This window comes from Atta cephalotes (genome assembly GCF_000143395.1).
Source record: "Atta cephalotes unplaced genomic scaffold scaffold00011, whole genome shotgun sequence".
NCBI lineage: Eukaryota > Metazoa > Arthropoda > Insecta > Hymenoptera > Formicidae > Atta > Atta cephalotes.
In genome coordinates, this window is record NW_012130075.1 from 929,450 (window position 1) to 943,916 (window position 14,467).

Here is a 14,467-nt window from a genome sequence, read left to right on the forward strand (position 1 = left end):
TACCTACTATATATATATATATATATATATATATAATGTTGGGGATTAATTGGTGACAAAGTGATTTCAGCTGTAAGAACTAAATAAGATGCTTCTATAAATAAATCAAAAGAAAAAAAGGAATTCATATTCAAATCATAATATCAAAACTACTGATAATTTAAATAATACAATTATATTTCATAGCAAACTATTCGACTGAAAATATTGCTAGAATACACATAAAAAATTCATCTCACGTAAGACAATTTTTTTACGACTTTACGTGAGATAGAAACAGAGAAACTGTCTCTTCACTTCCGATAGCTGCAAAAAGATGGCTTTTTTGCATATCTTTTTAACGTCAGTCGTACTATGTCGACGTTATAAATAAATCAATGAATTCGCTTACGTTTGTGAGATACACGTACACAAAAGCGATCTATAACGAAAAAGTCTCATCTTACATAGTCATAAGGATAAGTAATTGTTACAGATTGTAACGCAGGTCATAAAATTACAATTACCAATTACTATTTTTTGTAAATGTTTATTTATTTCATGCCAATTGGATGAGATAAAAATTTGCATCTTCAGTTTCCTTCACAAATAGAAACTAAAGATGAGATACATAAATATGTCTACAAAGAATTTGGAATAGTATAAATTTGGAATGTATTAATTATTATAAATATATTGATAAATAAATTTATTTGTTCGTATTAAATATTAATAAATTGTAAATTTATTTGTTCGTGTTAAATATTAATAAATAATGTATTATATTACAATATATATATATTTACAATTTGTGTTGTTTCCTAAAAATTTAGTGACTCGAACAAATTACGAATAATAAATAAATTTTTTTTCAATACAGCGAGATTCCTGCAGTCTGGGTAAGGATACTTTGACAACACGTTCTTGTAAACTTTATAACAAAATTATTACGCCATGACGATACCTATAACATACAAAAAAAAATTAAACAAAAAAGTTGTTTGAGTTATGTGTAATTTCACAATGTGACATTCCAAGCAAAGAATTATCTCATGCAAGTATGACTTATGTAAAACATTAGAAAATTTATCGAATAATTTTAGCAATTGCAGATTCTTGTAAGTCTCTCTCAATGTTAATAAAAATCCTCTACTTTCTTGCAATTTTAGATCGTTAAATTTTCCAATGAGAGTCTGCACATTTAGCGATTCCTGACCAATAAGCCAACAATGTACGCATGCAAAAGGCATCTGCGGACGATGTTAATAGACAAATCTTGCAGAGTTTATGCGTCCATCATTGAGATTAGAAATGATGAATTTGCTCGCGTGCGAAGTAACGAGGAGTTTATTTTACTTCGGCCGCGAAATTGGGATACGTCCATTTCGTTGTGCGTCCTTGAAATAAAGGCTGGAAGCGCTTTTATCAATAATGGCCATATGCATAGATCGCGAGCGGGCGCGAGGGCGAACTCTTCAAACTTCCATGTCTTATCGCATGAAGTATGCAAGCGCTGCATAAAATTATACAGGATAACGAAGGCGATCTGGCTATCGATGCGACGAAGAAACGCTATTGCGTTTCGGCCTTAAACCGTAAAATACGAGCGTAGCCTCGTGAATAATTATGACTCGTGTAATCCAGAATCGTTCTCGGTGTGCGGCGAACGAAATAACCAAAATAGCCAGGCACAAAAAGATCTAGTCTCTATTTTATATTCTAAACGTATTGTAATTTAAGCGCTATATATTTTCTCTCAATTTCCCTCCACACTGAGAGAAATGATTTTGTTATAGAAACAAATCAAGGGAAAATAAATGTGATATTTGTTAAAAAAAAACAATCGATTTGCAAATCACGATTGCAAATTAATTCGTCAATGTAACAAATAATCACTAATATCGCTAGCAAATAAGAGGCTCGTATGTATAAAAGTCGTAAACGGTTCCGAACGGGTCTCAAATCGTAAGAAATTGACCAATTCTAGTCAAGTATTTTCCCTATATTAGACTGTGCTTGGTCGGTTTCCTATGATTTAAGACGATTATCTCCACGATTATCTACGAATTCTATGTAAACGAGCCTAAAGTTTATCCAAAAGATAAGTTAGATTCTATATAGTTTACTTCTGTTACTAATAACTGGTTGATATAGCAGACTAATAGTAATCACAACAACAAAATTTGCTGTCATATATTTACCGAGCATCGATATTAATCATTAAAGATACTGATAACTTGTTAAATTAACAAAATTCTTTCTCTCAGTGCAAACGAATTTTATTTCTTCCAGAAGACCAAAAGAAATCTCAATTCTCGGATAGAACTAATTTTATTTTAAATAAATTATTTCGTTATATATATATATATTGATAGAAAATATCTAAATGGTCTATCGCGAATGATTTAATGATCACACGACGATTGGTGTCAGATCTAAAAATAACGAATATACGTAATGTATGTCGAGAAAGGTAACATAGAGACGATACTTATTGCTGATCGGCCATATTCAAGATTAGACAGCTTTGTGATTGCGATATGCAGTGTCAACAAGACAATACATGCACATGTCGACTTCAACGCGTTATCATTAACCGCGAAATTTCCTGCTGAAGGTTAAAGCGCATTTGCAAGTTCTTATGTGCGCGCAAATTAATATACAACTTTAGTATTCCTCAACTTGAGAAATCATTACTAATAAATATATTCGTGTTTCATTACGCCTTTATATATCGTTCTATCAAATACTCAAAGATCGTTTTTAACTACACGATTTAACAGCTGTTATCCTTTTGGCCTGCGTTACTATTTCTCTGAATTTTACTCGATACGTGCGCGATGGCGCGGATCCGCACGGGCGGACTCAAAAGCGGCAAAATAAGCGGTCATCGATTCGGCATTCGCCTTAAATATACACAGCCGCCACTGTGCAACATAACATATGCGCCGCGACGTGTGCTAAAACGCGGAAGACAAATAGCAGCGCGCGAGGGATCGTGCGCTCTTATAAACAAAGTGCGCAAATTGCGACGCGACGCGACGTGATGGCGACGTCGGAGGGAGAGCGAGGTTCCGATACGATTGCTTTCTATTATATTCCTTATCTCTATCAGGGAGACTCGCGAATGGACGATATCATGAACACGAGAGATCAATGTAGCTGTCAAGAATCTCCGTTTCACGATCGGGAGAAAAAAAAACAAGAACAGACAATAAAAAAGTCGCTAGCAACTCGAATAATAAAAAGGGATAAAAAAATAACGATTCTCATCTTTAGGATTCCATTTGATTTCATTTAATGAAATTATTTGATTGAGAATTTCGATTTAAATTAGGAAAGTATAGTTTCCTATAAATACGTTCCTCTAAAAAAAAAAAATTGGAGACAAATATTATTGAATTTCGATTAATTTTATTTTAATTTAATTAATTTTATTTAATTAATTTTATTTTAATATTCATTTTATATTTCTTAGACATTATTTTATTTATATTCATATTATGTGGCATCTTCGCAAGAAAAGTGACATGAATTAAAAATATATGTATTCAGCAGAGAGGAAAGAAAAATTGCGTGTTTTAAATTAATTTTATATATATATATATATATATATATATATATATATGTGTGTGTGTGTGTGTGTGTGTTGTTAAATATCAAAGGAATAATGATAATTCAATCCCTTGAGATAAATAACATTTTGTTATTTTTTAACTTCCATATATAATATGTCAAATCTAAATCAATTAATTTCTGTAATTTATGATTTCAAAGTAAATCATCCATATTAATGTATGTAAATAAGTTAGTAAATAATGAAAATTTCAGTCTAATTTAACATATTCTTGAGTTAAATTGTTTGCAAATTCCATTTAGTTAAATTAACGATTATATATAAAAGCAGTGGCGACTTATAAACATGATTAAAAATAATTCAAATTGGATATAATTTGACATATGAATTTAACAGCATTTAAACATAAGTTAACTAGAGCTAATCTAGAACTAACTAAGAGTGTTGTTTCAATTGTTTGTTTCAAGTTTAGACGTAAATGTAAATATTAATTTTATTTCAAATTTAGAAGTAATGCAGATATTAATTTTGTTATGGTGTTTTGTTAGAATTAGATCTCTAAAAAGTATTTCTATTTTGATTGTCATTTTCCTTGTTTTTAATTCTTTTTTACTTTCGATTTGAATTCAACTTGCATCAATTTTCCTGATTGAAAGTCAATGTTAAAATACAATCCACATAATACAAAATCCGAAAAATTTCGACTTGTGTCACGTTTCTTGCGGAAGTGCGATATTATTTTTCTTATTGCGTTATTACAGTGAGTGCAAAAAAATTTGTACAGGAGAAATATCTCTTAAGTAATCCTTATTTTTAGAGAAGCAAACATAGCATTATTAACAAAAAATAAAATAAAATAAATATTATATATTTCTCAAAATTATTTCACCTAAAAAGAGGTGTAATAATTAAAATATATTATGTTATAATAAGCAAAAATAAAAAATGATATTATTTGAACGCACAAAAAGTATTCGTACAATCGAGAAATTTATAGTGGTTTTCATTGGCAGAATTAGTGCGCATTCAGTGCACATTAAAACTGTAATACACTATTCTAATCTAAATGTAAAAGTGAGATATCTTAATAAAATGTATTGAATATTTCGCGGTTTAATTCGTTTCTATATTTTTATTAAACATACTTTATGTTGATTTGTGTACAATGGCTTTAAAGTGCACTGAGTGCGCATTAATTCTGCCAATGAAAAACGCTATTATAGCTTCTAGACCAACGGTTCTTTTCGTGAAGATTATATCTTAGAACAGGATTATATCTTAGGATTATCATTGTTAATAAATTGCCAATTAATGTTCATATTCTACTCTCTAAATCTCAGTGCGGTGAAATTTCACTCGAAAAAACTGACAATTTAGCCTGTCTTGAAAAAAGAATGAAAATACGGCCACTCTTGTTCAAGAGTAATAGATTTTCATTCTTTTTAGAGTGAGATTTACTCTTTTGAAATGAGATTCAGTCCAAAGGAGTGAAATCTCAATCCCTTTTTTGGAGTGTAATATCAGAGTAGACGGCCGTATTTTCATTCTTTTTTTTCAAGATAAGCTAAATTTTCAGTTTCTTTGAGTGAGATTTCACTTCACGAGATTTAGAGAGTATAAATAAAGCTTTTTAAATAAAAACTTCCCACGAATACTTTTTGTATTTACTGCATATGTTCAATAATATAAAGTTTTCTTTTCTTTTTTTTTTTCGAAATCCGCGCTTATTGCAAGTTCGTTGCCGAGTTTTCGACAAACTCCATTGCATGCGCCGGAGCACGATGCAACATGTCGCACGCGTCCTGCAACTTCTGTTTATGGGTCCATCTGCCGCGACTATCCTCACCATACACGATCTACAGAAAATCCCGTTCGAGCGATACGTAATACGCCGCTATCCAATCCTGTCCATGGATTACTTGATCGAAATTGGGAATCTGACACGGTTTCGGAAAAAAAATGCACCGATATTTATCTACGTCGATCAGAAAATGCATCGCCCCCTTTTCAGATATTCGAGCAGCTCCGTTTCTTGTTACAGGATTTCGTTGCGGAATTTTAGATGCAATGAAACTATGCAGACTATCCGGTGTGAGAAGTTAGAAACAGTTGTCTTTGAGTGGAAATGCCTCGGACAAATTTAAAATTTCACTGTTGTGTATATATGTAATATTTTTAAATAGAAATTAATTCACGGATCACTGTTATGTTAAAACTTTCGATTCCCTTTAAATATATTATTTAGATTTCTATTTCTTACATATCACTTATTTGTAATAATGATATAATTCAAGAATTATTTTTTAGTTAATTGCAGAATAATAAAAACATTAAAAAAAAAAGAATATATTAAAAAAAACATATTTTAATTCATCTATAATTAACTATTATACCAAAATTGCATTTAGAATTCAAAATATATTCAAATATATTTTCTGGAAAATTTTGTTTTCTAAGTTGTATTGTTATCGTTGTTATAATAAATAAGCAATATAACTCATTGTGATATCATATAAGTGTTGATATTTTAGATATCTCTTGCAATTTATTTATTTATTTATTTATGATATCAATTATATGAAAACGAATCACACCAAGAATTACAATCACAAATTATCAGTAACATAAAAATAAATTATACAAAGAATCACAGTCATAAAAATAACATTATATCATTTCTAATTTGTACAATTACAAAGCATACTCATGCATCTTCTTTTTGTGAGATACTAAACAAGACATTAAATAAAAATTCTATAAATCGATTCTACCCATCACATTAATTAAAATCGGCAATAAAGGGAAAAAAGGAACGCCCTTAAACGAATATTTATAGTTCATGAAATAACAGACAGAAAAAACGATTTTGTTGAAGTATCACGTATGCTAACAATAATTTTAACAATAATTTTAAACTAACAATAATTTTATTGAATCATTAAAATATGTAATTACATAGGAAATTCGAGCATGATAAACAATGATTTAAAAAGTTTCGAAATTTTAGCAATCAATTTGAGTGCTTTTAATAATTATTTTAATGATCCAACGAAATTATTTTCAGATCTGTACACTGTTAAATTCATGTCAAATTATATCCAATTTGAGTTATTTATAATTGATAAGTTATAATCATTTCTATAGGTCCACTGCTTCTACTCAATATATTATTAATTTAACTAAAACAGTAAAGTTAAACAATTTAAGAAAATGTATTAAATTAAATTAATTTTATTATAAAGTGCAAACATTAATACGGACGTTGTTTACTTTAAAATGGATTGATTTATATTTTGATATATATAGAAATTAAAAATAATATAACGGTTTTTAATTCAAGAATTTTAGTTACCATTGTTCCTTTATCTAACAGTATCTAGCTAAATTTTTAGATATTTATACAAAATTGTTTTTTTAAATATAAATTCAAGACAAAACGTATGTACAGCTCACTCGCACGATCTCCTTCGTGTTGCATCGCACATCGTTGATATGCCGTTACGGCTTCTTGCTCTCGCGAAAAATCGCATCGCCCGTCACGAGGAAGCGCGCCGACGAGATGCCTAGGTAGGTTTATCTTAGAAAGTACTCTAACATATCTATAGAATCCATTGGTTAATAATAAACCACGATAAAACATTGTGGAATAACGAATATCTCTCGAGATATTTCTGAGAAAATTGGCACCTGTCCCGATTCGTCTACAATAGTAAACAGTGATTTGTAAGCGAGAAAATTGAGAAATTTTCAAGCACTATTTCATTTTAGAAGCACTCGATGGAGCAGTACTCAAGTTATTTCGATCAGAATCGGGTATACGGCATGGCAGGGGGGGGGGGAGGGAGGGAGGTGAGTAAGGCGAGATAGTAAGAAATGATATGAAATGTGTCATTTTTATGTGAACAGCTGGAACAGTCGAGGTGCGTTAATACGAACGGTCGTAATGAAATACAATATATCGCTGAGATATTGTATTTGTTCAATTTTCTGAAAAGAAGTAAGAGATTGCTCAGTACCGTGAAATCTCAGGTCGCACCGACGTGTCGACGGCCCTCCGAGAGAGGATCGTTCGTGACAGGCGACACGCGCCGATGCGCCCTCCTCCTCTTCGTGGAATCGCGAGCGTGTGTTGCTAGGAAATTAGATTGCGAATTGGGAACGATTGTATTTTGGCGTTCGGATATATCCACAAGCGATTATCAGCGAACGATAAACTGCGCGTCTAAGCACCGGATGTGCATGAGAAAAAGCAGCGGAAAAAAAAAAGCGAAAGACGGACGCAGCGCGATTCCTCGAGCGAGATTTGTAATTCAATGTCGAAGTGACCTATGTCCATTTCTGCGGATATATGCAGATTAAATTTAATCTCAGTTTAATTTACTCTCTCTTTTCCTAATGGTCAGAATTAGAAAAGGATAAAAAGTAAGTTAAACTAAAAATTAAACTAAGATTAAAATTATTGCGAAATATGAGAAGAACGGTTTTGCTAAAGTATCTAAATACAGAGCTGAAAATATAATTTTGTTGGACCATCAAAACAATTATGTAGGACATTTAAACAAGTTGCCACGCTTAGAGAAAAAGAAACTGTGGTGGAAATTACAAAGGTGATAATTATACAAGTATGATGTGTAGAATTGATGTATATATACGTATATTGTTGAATAAATTATTTTATAGTTATTACACTTACAAAATAATTTATTCAACTATAATTTATTCAGTAGTTTATTCAATAGGTTATTCAACATTTATAAAACATGTATGTTGTTATCTTTATATTATATAGTTGCTTTATATAATTGCTATCACTAAGTATAATATGTCCTTTTTCCTGGTATATATAATAGTAATCAATTTAAGCATCCGAAAAATATTTTGTCCATAAAATATTTTATTATTTTAACACAATTACTAACATAATTATTTCTTATAGTCCAACAAAATTATTGTCAAATCTACGTATTTAACTGTACCATCACTATGTTTTTCTCTAAGAATATCAAAACTTTTGGCAATACTGACTTCTTATATTTGAATTTTTACATAATTATTTTGATAGTCCAACAAAATTATTTTCAGACCTATATCTACCTAAATTTTTAGATACTTTAACAAACTCGTTCTTTTCAGATAAAATCTAAAAAGAGGACTTCCTGATTTAACGGTATTTTAATTCGAAAGTTAAGAGATTAGTAACAAGAGTTAGTATTGGCGAGATAGCGTGTTTAAGAGGTGAACAAATCGCAAAAAATAATAATTTCCCCTCGATATTTTTGTTCAGAGAAAATTCTCTTTGAAACTCATAAGGAATAATGTTACATATGTCTATTTTCTGCCAATTCTAGGGCGCCCTGTATCTGTTCCTTTTAGAGCTGCGTTCTGTACAATTTCCTGCAAATTTGATCCTTTCCTTTTTCTCTCACAAAATCTGAACACGTACAGGTTTTTGTTTTGTGTACAAAAAGCACGGCAGAGTAAAGTTAAAAAGAGTCATATCAAGCGTGAAGGGAACCAATGTTGACAAAGAAAGCAGTATTGCGTGAGAGAAAAGAAGACAGAACAGGAGACAAAGAAATATGATAAATCAATTCGTGGAAAAAACATTACAGATTACCATCGATTAAAGGGAATTTAATAAAAAATCTAATCTCATAGTCTGACGAATATATACGCGAATACGCAATTCCAAGGATCGAAATGCAAATCCTCCACGCCAAACATTTTCATATTTTAATTATTTATACGCTCTTACACGCGCGTTGGAGTTCGTAAGGTTCGACATGTAGCTGCTGACAAGACCCGTGTGCATGCCAATAACTCCGCAATTTACAACTCATGAATGAAGTAATAAAAATAGCAGAGCCACAGAAACGGATTACATTTGCTGCAATAACACGGCGCAATGTCGAAGCGTCGCGACGCGCGTCTTTAGTCGAAGGCTGACAAATAGAGACGAAACAATAAAGGAGGATTTGTCAAGTGTTCTTCGGCAAAAAAATGCGTCTATTGTGTATTGGCGCGTATATACGACACAGATTCTTTTTTATAACAGTTATGAACGGAATGGTGAACGTGTTTTAATCACACACGCACGCACGCACGCACGCACGCACGCACGCACGCACGCACGCACGCACGCACGCACGCACGCACGCACGCACGCACGCACGCACGCACGCACGCACGCACGCACACACACACACACACACACACATCAATTTAATAAATCTTTAGTTAAGATATAAATTATTCTTAAATTATTGATATTGTATTTTTTACTACTGAGAAATTAATCCGACACACCGGCAGAACGTCTCACAATTATGAAAGATAGTAATGATAAATTATGCGTACAATATCCGTGTTATTTGAATATCCAATAAAGACCCCAACAACGCGTTATCAATGTATCCGAATTATCTAATCCAAACAGCAAGATAGGAAAGTAATAAAAAAGACACAAGATTTATTACACCTGTTATTAACATATCCTGTTATTAACACATCAAGCGTAATATTCAAATGTAAGCGCCGCGTAATTTCGGATGTACAAAAATGTTAAGAATGCATTTACATTTTTTATATTTTTTATATTTTTTAACGAGATATAAAAAAATATTTAAAAATTACAATTTTTTCATGTGTTTTAAAATAATAAAGAGCTTAATGGCAATTTTGAATAAAAAAACTATTTCAATAAGAAAATATTTTTAGAAATAAAGAAGATAGAATTAGATAGAATTAGAAAATTTTTCATTTAAATTATAAAATTGTATTTTCAAAAATAAATATTGAACCTCTTATTGAACCGTTTCATACACTCTGAAAAGTATCGGTGTGAATTTAACACGAGTTTTAAATCTACCATATGATAATGTTGATATAAACACTAAGGATTACACAAATTTACGTTAATATTAATATTAACATCAATAGTAAGAATTATATACTGCATAATATTATAAACATTAATATTTAAAAAATATATATATTTTTTTATTATATTATATATATATATATATTTTTTATACATAAAATATTTCCAAGTCTAGTTCCTTTCTGTAGAAGAGACTATAACGTCTGATATATCCTTAAAGCAAACTGAAATAAAAATATATATTTGCCCCCCCCCCCCACACACACACACACACACACCACCACCACACACACACACACACACACACACACTCACACCACACACACACACAAGCGCATACACCCATGAATTACTTAGATGTCTGTTGGAAGACAGCGAGGTGAAATGCTACGGAAACATGGTTCATTTACAGCTTCTTACTTATCACGCTTGCAGATACACGTTCTCGTCAAAAAGCACGGCCACGCGCGTGCCCGTCCGCTTGTTTATGCGTTCGCGATACGCGCGCGCGTCTCCACAGCTATACCATCGGCGACGACGATGACGACGACATCGTCGCGACACTGAGAGAGATAAAGAAAAAAGACGCAAACGCGCGCGCAAAACGGAATAACGTTGCGGAATACCGTCTATCCAACGAGAACGTTGCATTCGCAGCGTCGTCGAGCAACAACGAGCTCATTGACATTTCACTGGCGCGCTCAAACGTCATTGTCGTCATCTTCATCGTCAGGGTTCGCCTCTGTGCGCCAGGGAGCGCGGAGAGATTTTTGCGTCGTCGTCGTCGTCGTCGTCGTCGTCGTCGTCGTCGTCGTCGTCGTCGTCGTCGTCGTCGTCGTCGTCGTCGTCGTCGTCGTCGTCGTCGTTGTCGTCGCTGCTCGGACGCCGCCGGAGCGAAGAACAAAGAGGATAGTAGCCAGGGCGCGGGGGAGGGGGAGGCGTGCATTTAACAACGAGAACGCACCGCTGGCGACGTAGCCACCGCTGGCGACCGCGAGAGACGAAAAGAGAAGGGGGAGGGGAGAGAGAGAAAGAGAGAATGAGAGGCGGAGTACGAAAAAGAGAGAAGCGAAGATAGACAGAAAGAAAAAAAGAAAGAAAAAAAGAAAGAAAGAAAGAAAGAAAGAAAGGAAGGATGGAAGGAAAGAGGAAAGACAGGACAAAGAACGGAGCTCTGGATGGCTGGTTGATTGGTTGACTACAGCTAGCTAAGCTCGCTTATTCCACGATTGCCTTGGTTGGTCGATGAGAATATATACGTCACACATATGAAAAAGGTCTCGCAGAATGACAGCGTGTTGCCAGCCAGCCATCCAGCCACAATAACCAGAGAATGCCCTGGCGCATGACGCCTTCACACTGTCGTTGTCCTTGTCGTAGGTCATAATCGTCGTCTTGGTCACGATGAGGACGCAAAACGGCGGCGACGAGGATGCCCGTGGTGGCCGCCGCGCTTCGCGGAGGCCAGGGGAGCGAATCAGCTGTTCGCCTCGGCAATGACAACATTGAACACGCACGACCCCCCCGGACTGTGTGTGGCAGCACTTCGACGCGCGTTTCCGCGGCCGCGTTTCACAGGATCCGCGTTGGGCCGATGTTGCATCCGTACAATTGACTTACCTCGAGCCTGGTGCGCCCGGAGTGTATCATCCTTTTGCGTCGCGTTATTTTGCAAAACTTCCGGGAGTATACCCGCACGGTGCAGTCGCGAAAAAAAAACCGTCGCGCGGTTCAGCGAGTCGCTACGTTTCGCGAGAGAAATGGCCGAGTCTACTGAATGCTCGACGTGCAATCGGATAGGGGGACGGAGGGGTACTGCCACTGGACGGTGCGCCGCCGCTTTCCGTCGGCGCTGTCGCGGGCCGTACAGTTGATTGGCCAACGGCGGCCGACTTGACGACAGCGCGGCCAACCAGCGCGCTTGCAGCCATTGTTTACACGCTTCCTATTGGATCGTTATTTTTGAGGGAGTAGGACGACGACGACGGTCGCGACAGCGACGACCGCGACGTGCACTTTGTGTGCAACGACGTGAGAGAGGCGCAATTCACACTCTGAAAATAAGGGAGATAGTAAAGTACGCGCGCGCGCGCGCGCGCGTACATGGCAAATGCGAGAATGCTTGATGTAGTTACAGGCAGCGCCGTTACCGACGTTAGGATTTCAGACGGTTACCAAGCGGCAACCAAATATGTTTAATATATAAGCGCGCGCATGGAGTTAAGATCGGCGCGTGTTGCTAGGTTCGCTTTGATTCGTACTTCGGGTAGAGAGAATGCGGTCGGGAAATAGCCCCGTTGACCTGGATTCAATTATGACTCGACCGAAATATTTAATTTACGGATGAGGGGTCGGGAAACGGAAGAGTGAGGGGCCGAAGCGACATGCGAAGTCTCAATGATTCGAACGGGCATTGTGATAATGCAGCTGCCCACATAACACATGACAGTTTGACGACTATAATAGTCGACTTGTAAAGTCGACGTTTAGTCGATTATTCTGTGATGATTTTTTGTCGATTTTGAATGTCGACTATTTTCGAAAATCTTAAAAATTTCTAAGTCTTTTTAAGTTTCGATTTATATAATCAATTTTCTATTTATTATTAATAATAATCCAGATGCGCTACATATTATTCCGGATGATACAAAATACTTAAAAAATGACTTAAAAATGGCTTTTTTTTTGCAAAATGAAAAGATATTAACATATAATAGAAACTTATTAAAAATTTGATCGATTTAATTGTATTATACTTTAATTGCGTTATATTCTTTACATATAACACATTTAAAAAATAATAAAATTATTACATTCACCAAGTCTTTGTTAAGTTTTATTTACATTGCGCCAAATTGGCTAAAAGATGATTTATAAATGCTACAATATCGACTAAAATCAACTTAGCCATAAGTTAAAAGCTGTAATAAATTTACAATTGTCTACTTAAAGCACACAATATTGACTAAATATCATCTAGGGCAATCTACTTAATGCTGCAAATACTTGACCAGAAAAAAGAATTTTATGAATTGGCTAATTAAAGAAAGCATTTGCAGCATAAAGTGGATCCCTAGTCATAACTTAAAAATATTATGATGAAAATTGTCGACTTATTGGATACGGTCCACTTGACGTTACAAAACTTTTGATTTGCTTCGAAACTTTTGATTGACAAAATCAGAAGAAAGAATTTTACTAACTGATCAATCAAAAAAATACTTCGAAGCATTCATAGCATCAAGCGGACCGTAACCATAATCGCGTAACCATAAAGTTGAATTTGAATTGATTACATTGGCTGATAGTCGATTATAGTCAAAACATTTGTCGATTAAAAGTCGACATTCAAATACGACTTCAAAATCGATTTTAGATTTCTTCTACCGACTGATAGTCGACTAATAGTCAACTTTGTGCTGTATGGGTGATTACTCGTCTCGGTGCCTACGAACACTTTCTTCGCGTAATAAACGTGAATAGAGCAAAACATGAAAATTAAATAGAGTATATTTCAAATATATTTCAAGATTATGTTTACGGTGGAATATTTATGTAATGTTTACGTTAAATTTATATGAATCTTTGTCATGTAGACAATACAAGCAATGTGAACCCCCATAAAAAACGTCACAGATACATCAAAACAATCGTCATGGCGTGCGAATGTCCGCTTTGTTACGAATGTGATGTCACAGCAATGCCATGATGATGTGCGAATGCCTTTGTAACATGTGTTATTTTGTTGTGACAACTTCATAGTGACATCATATTTTCTTCCTGTTGTGACTCTATTGTGACGTGATCCTTTATTATACGGAAATTATTATAAGCTAATAATACAGAATTAAGAAGTATAAATTTTATAATTATTAATATATCTTATTTTATATAATATTAATAAATAAAAATATATAGACGAGATAGAAACTTTATGCAATCCAGTGCAACGATAAAAATATATATATATATAATATTCAGTGATTCACAGATTGTTTACATAGATGGCATGTAAAACATAGTTTAGATAA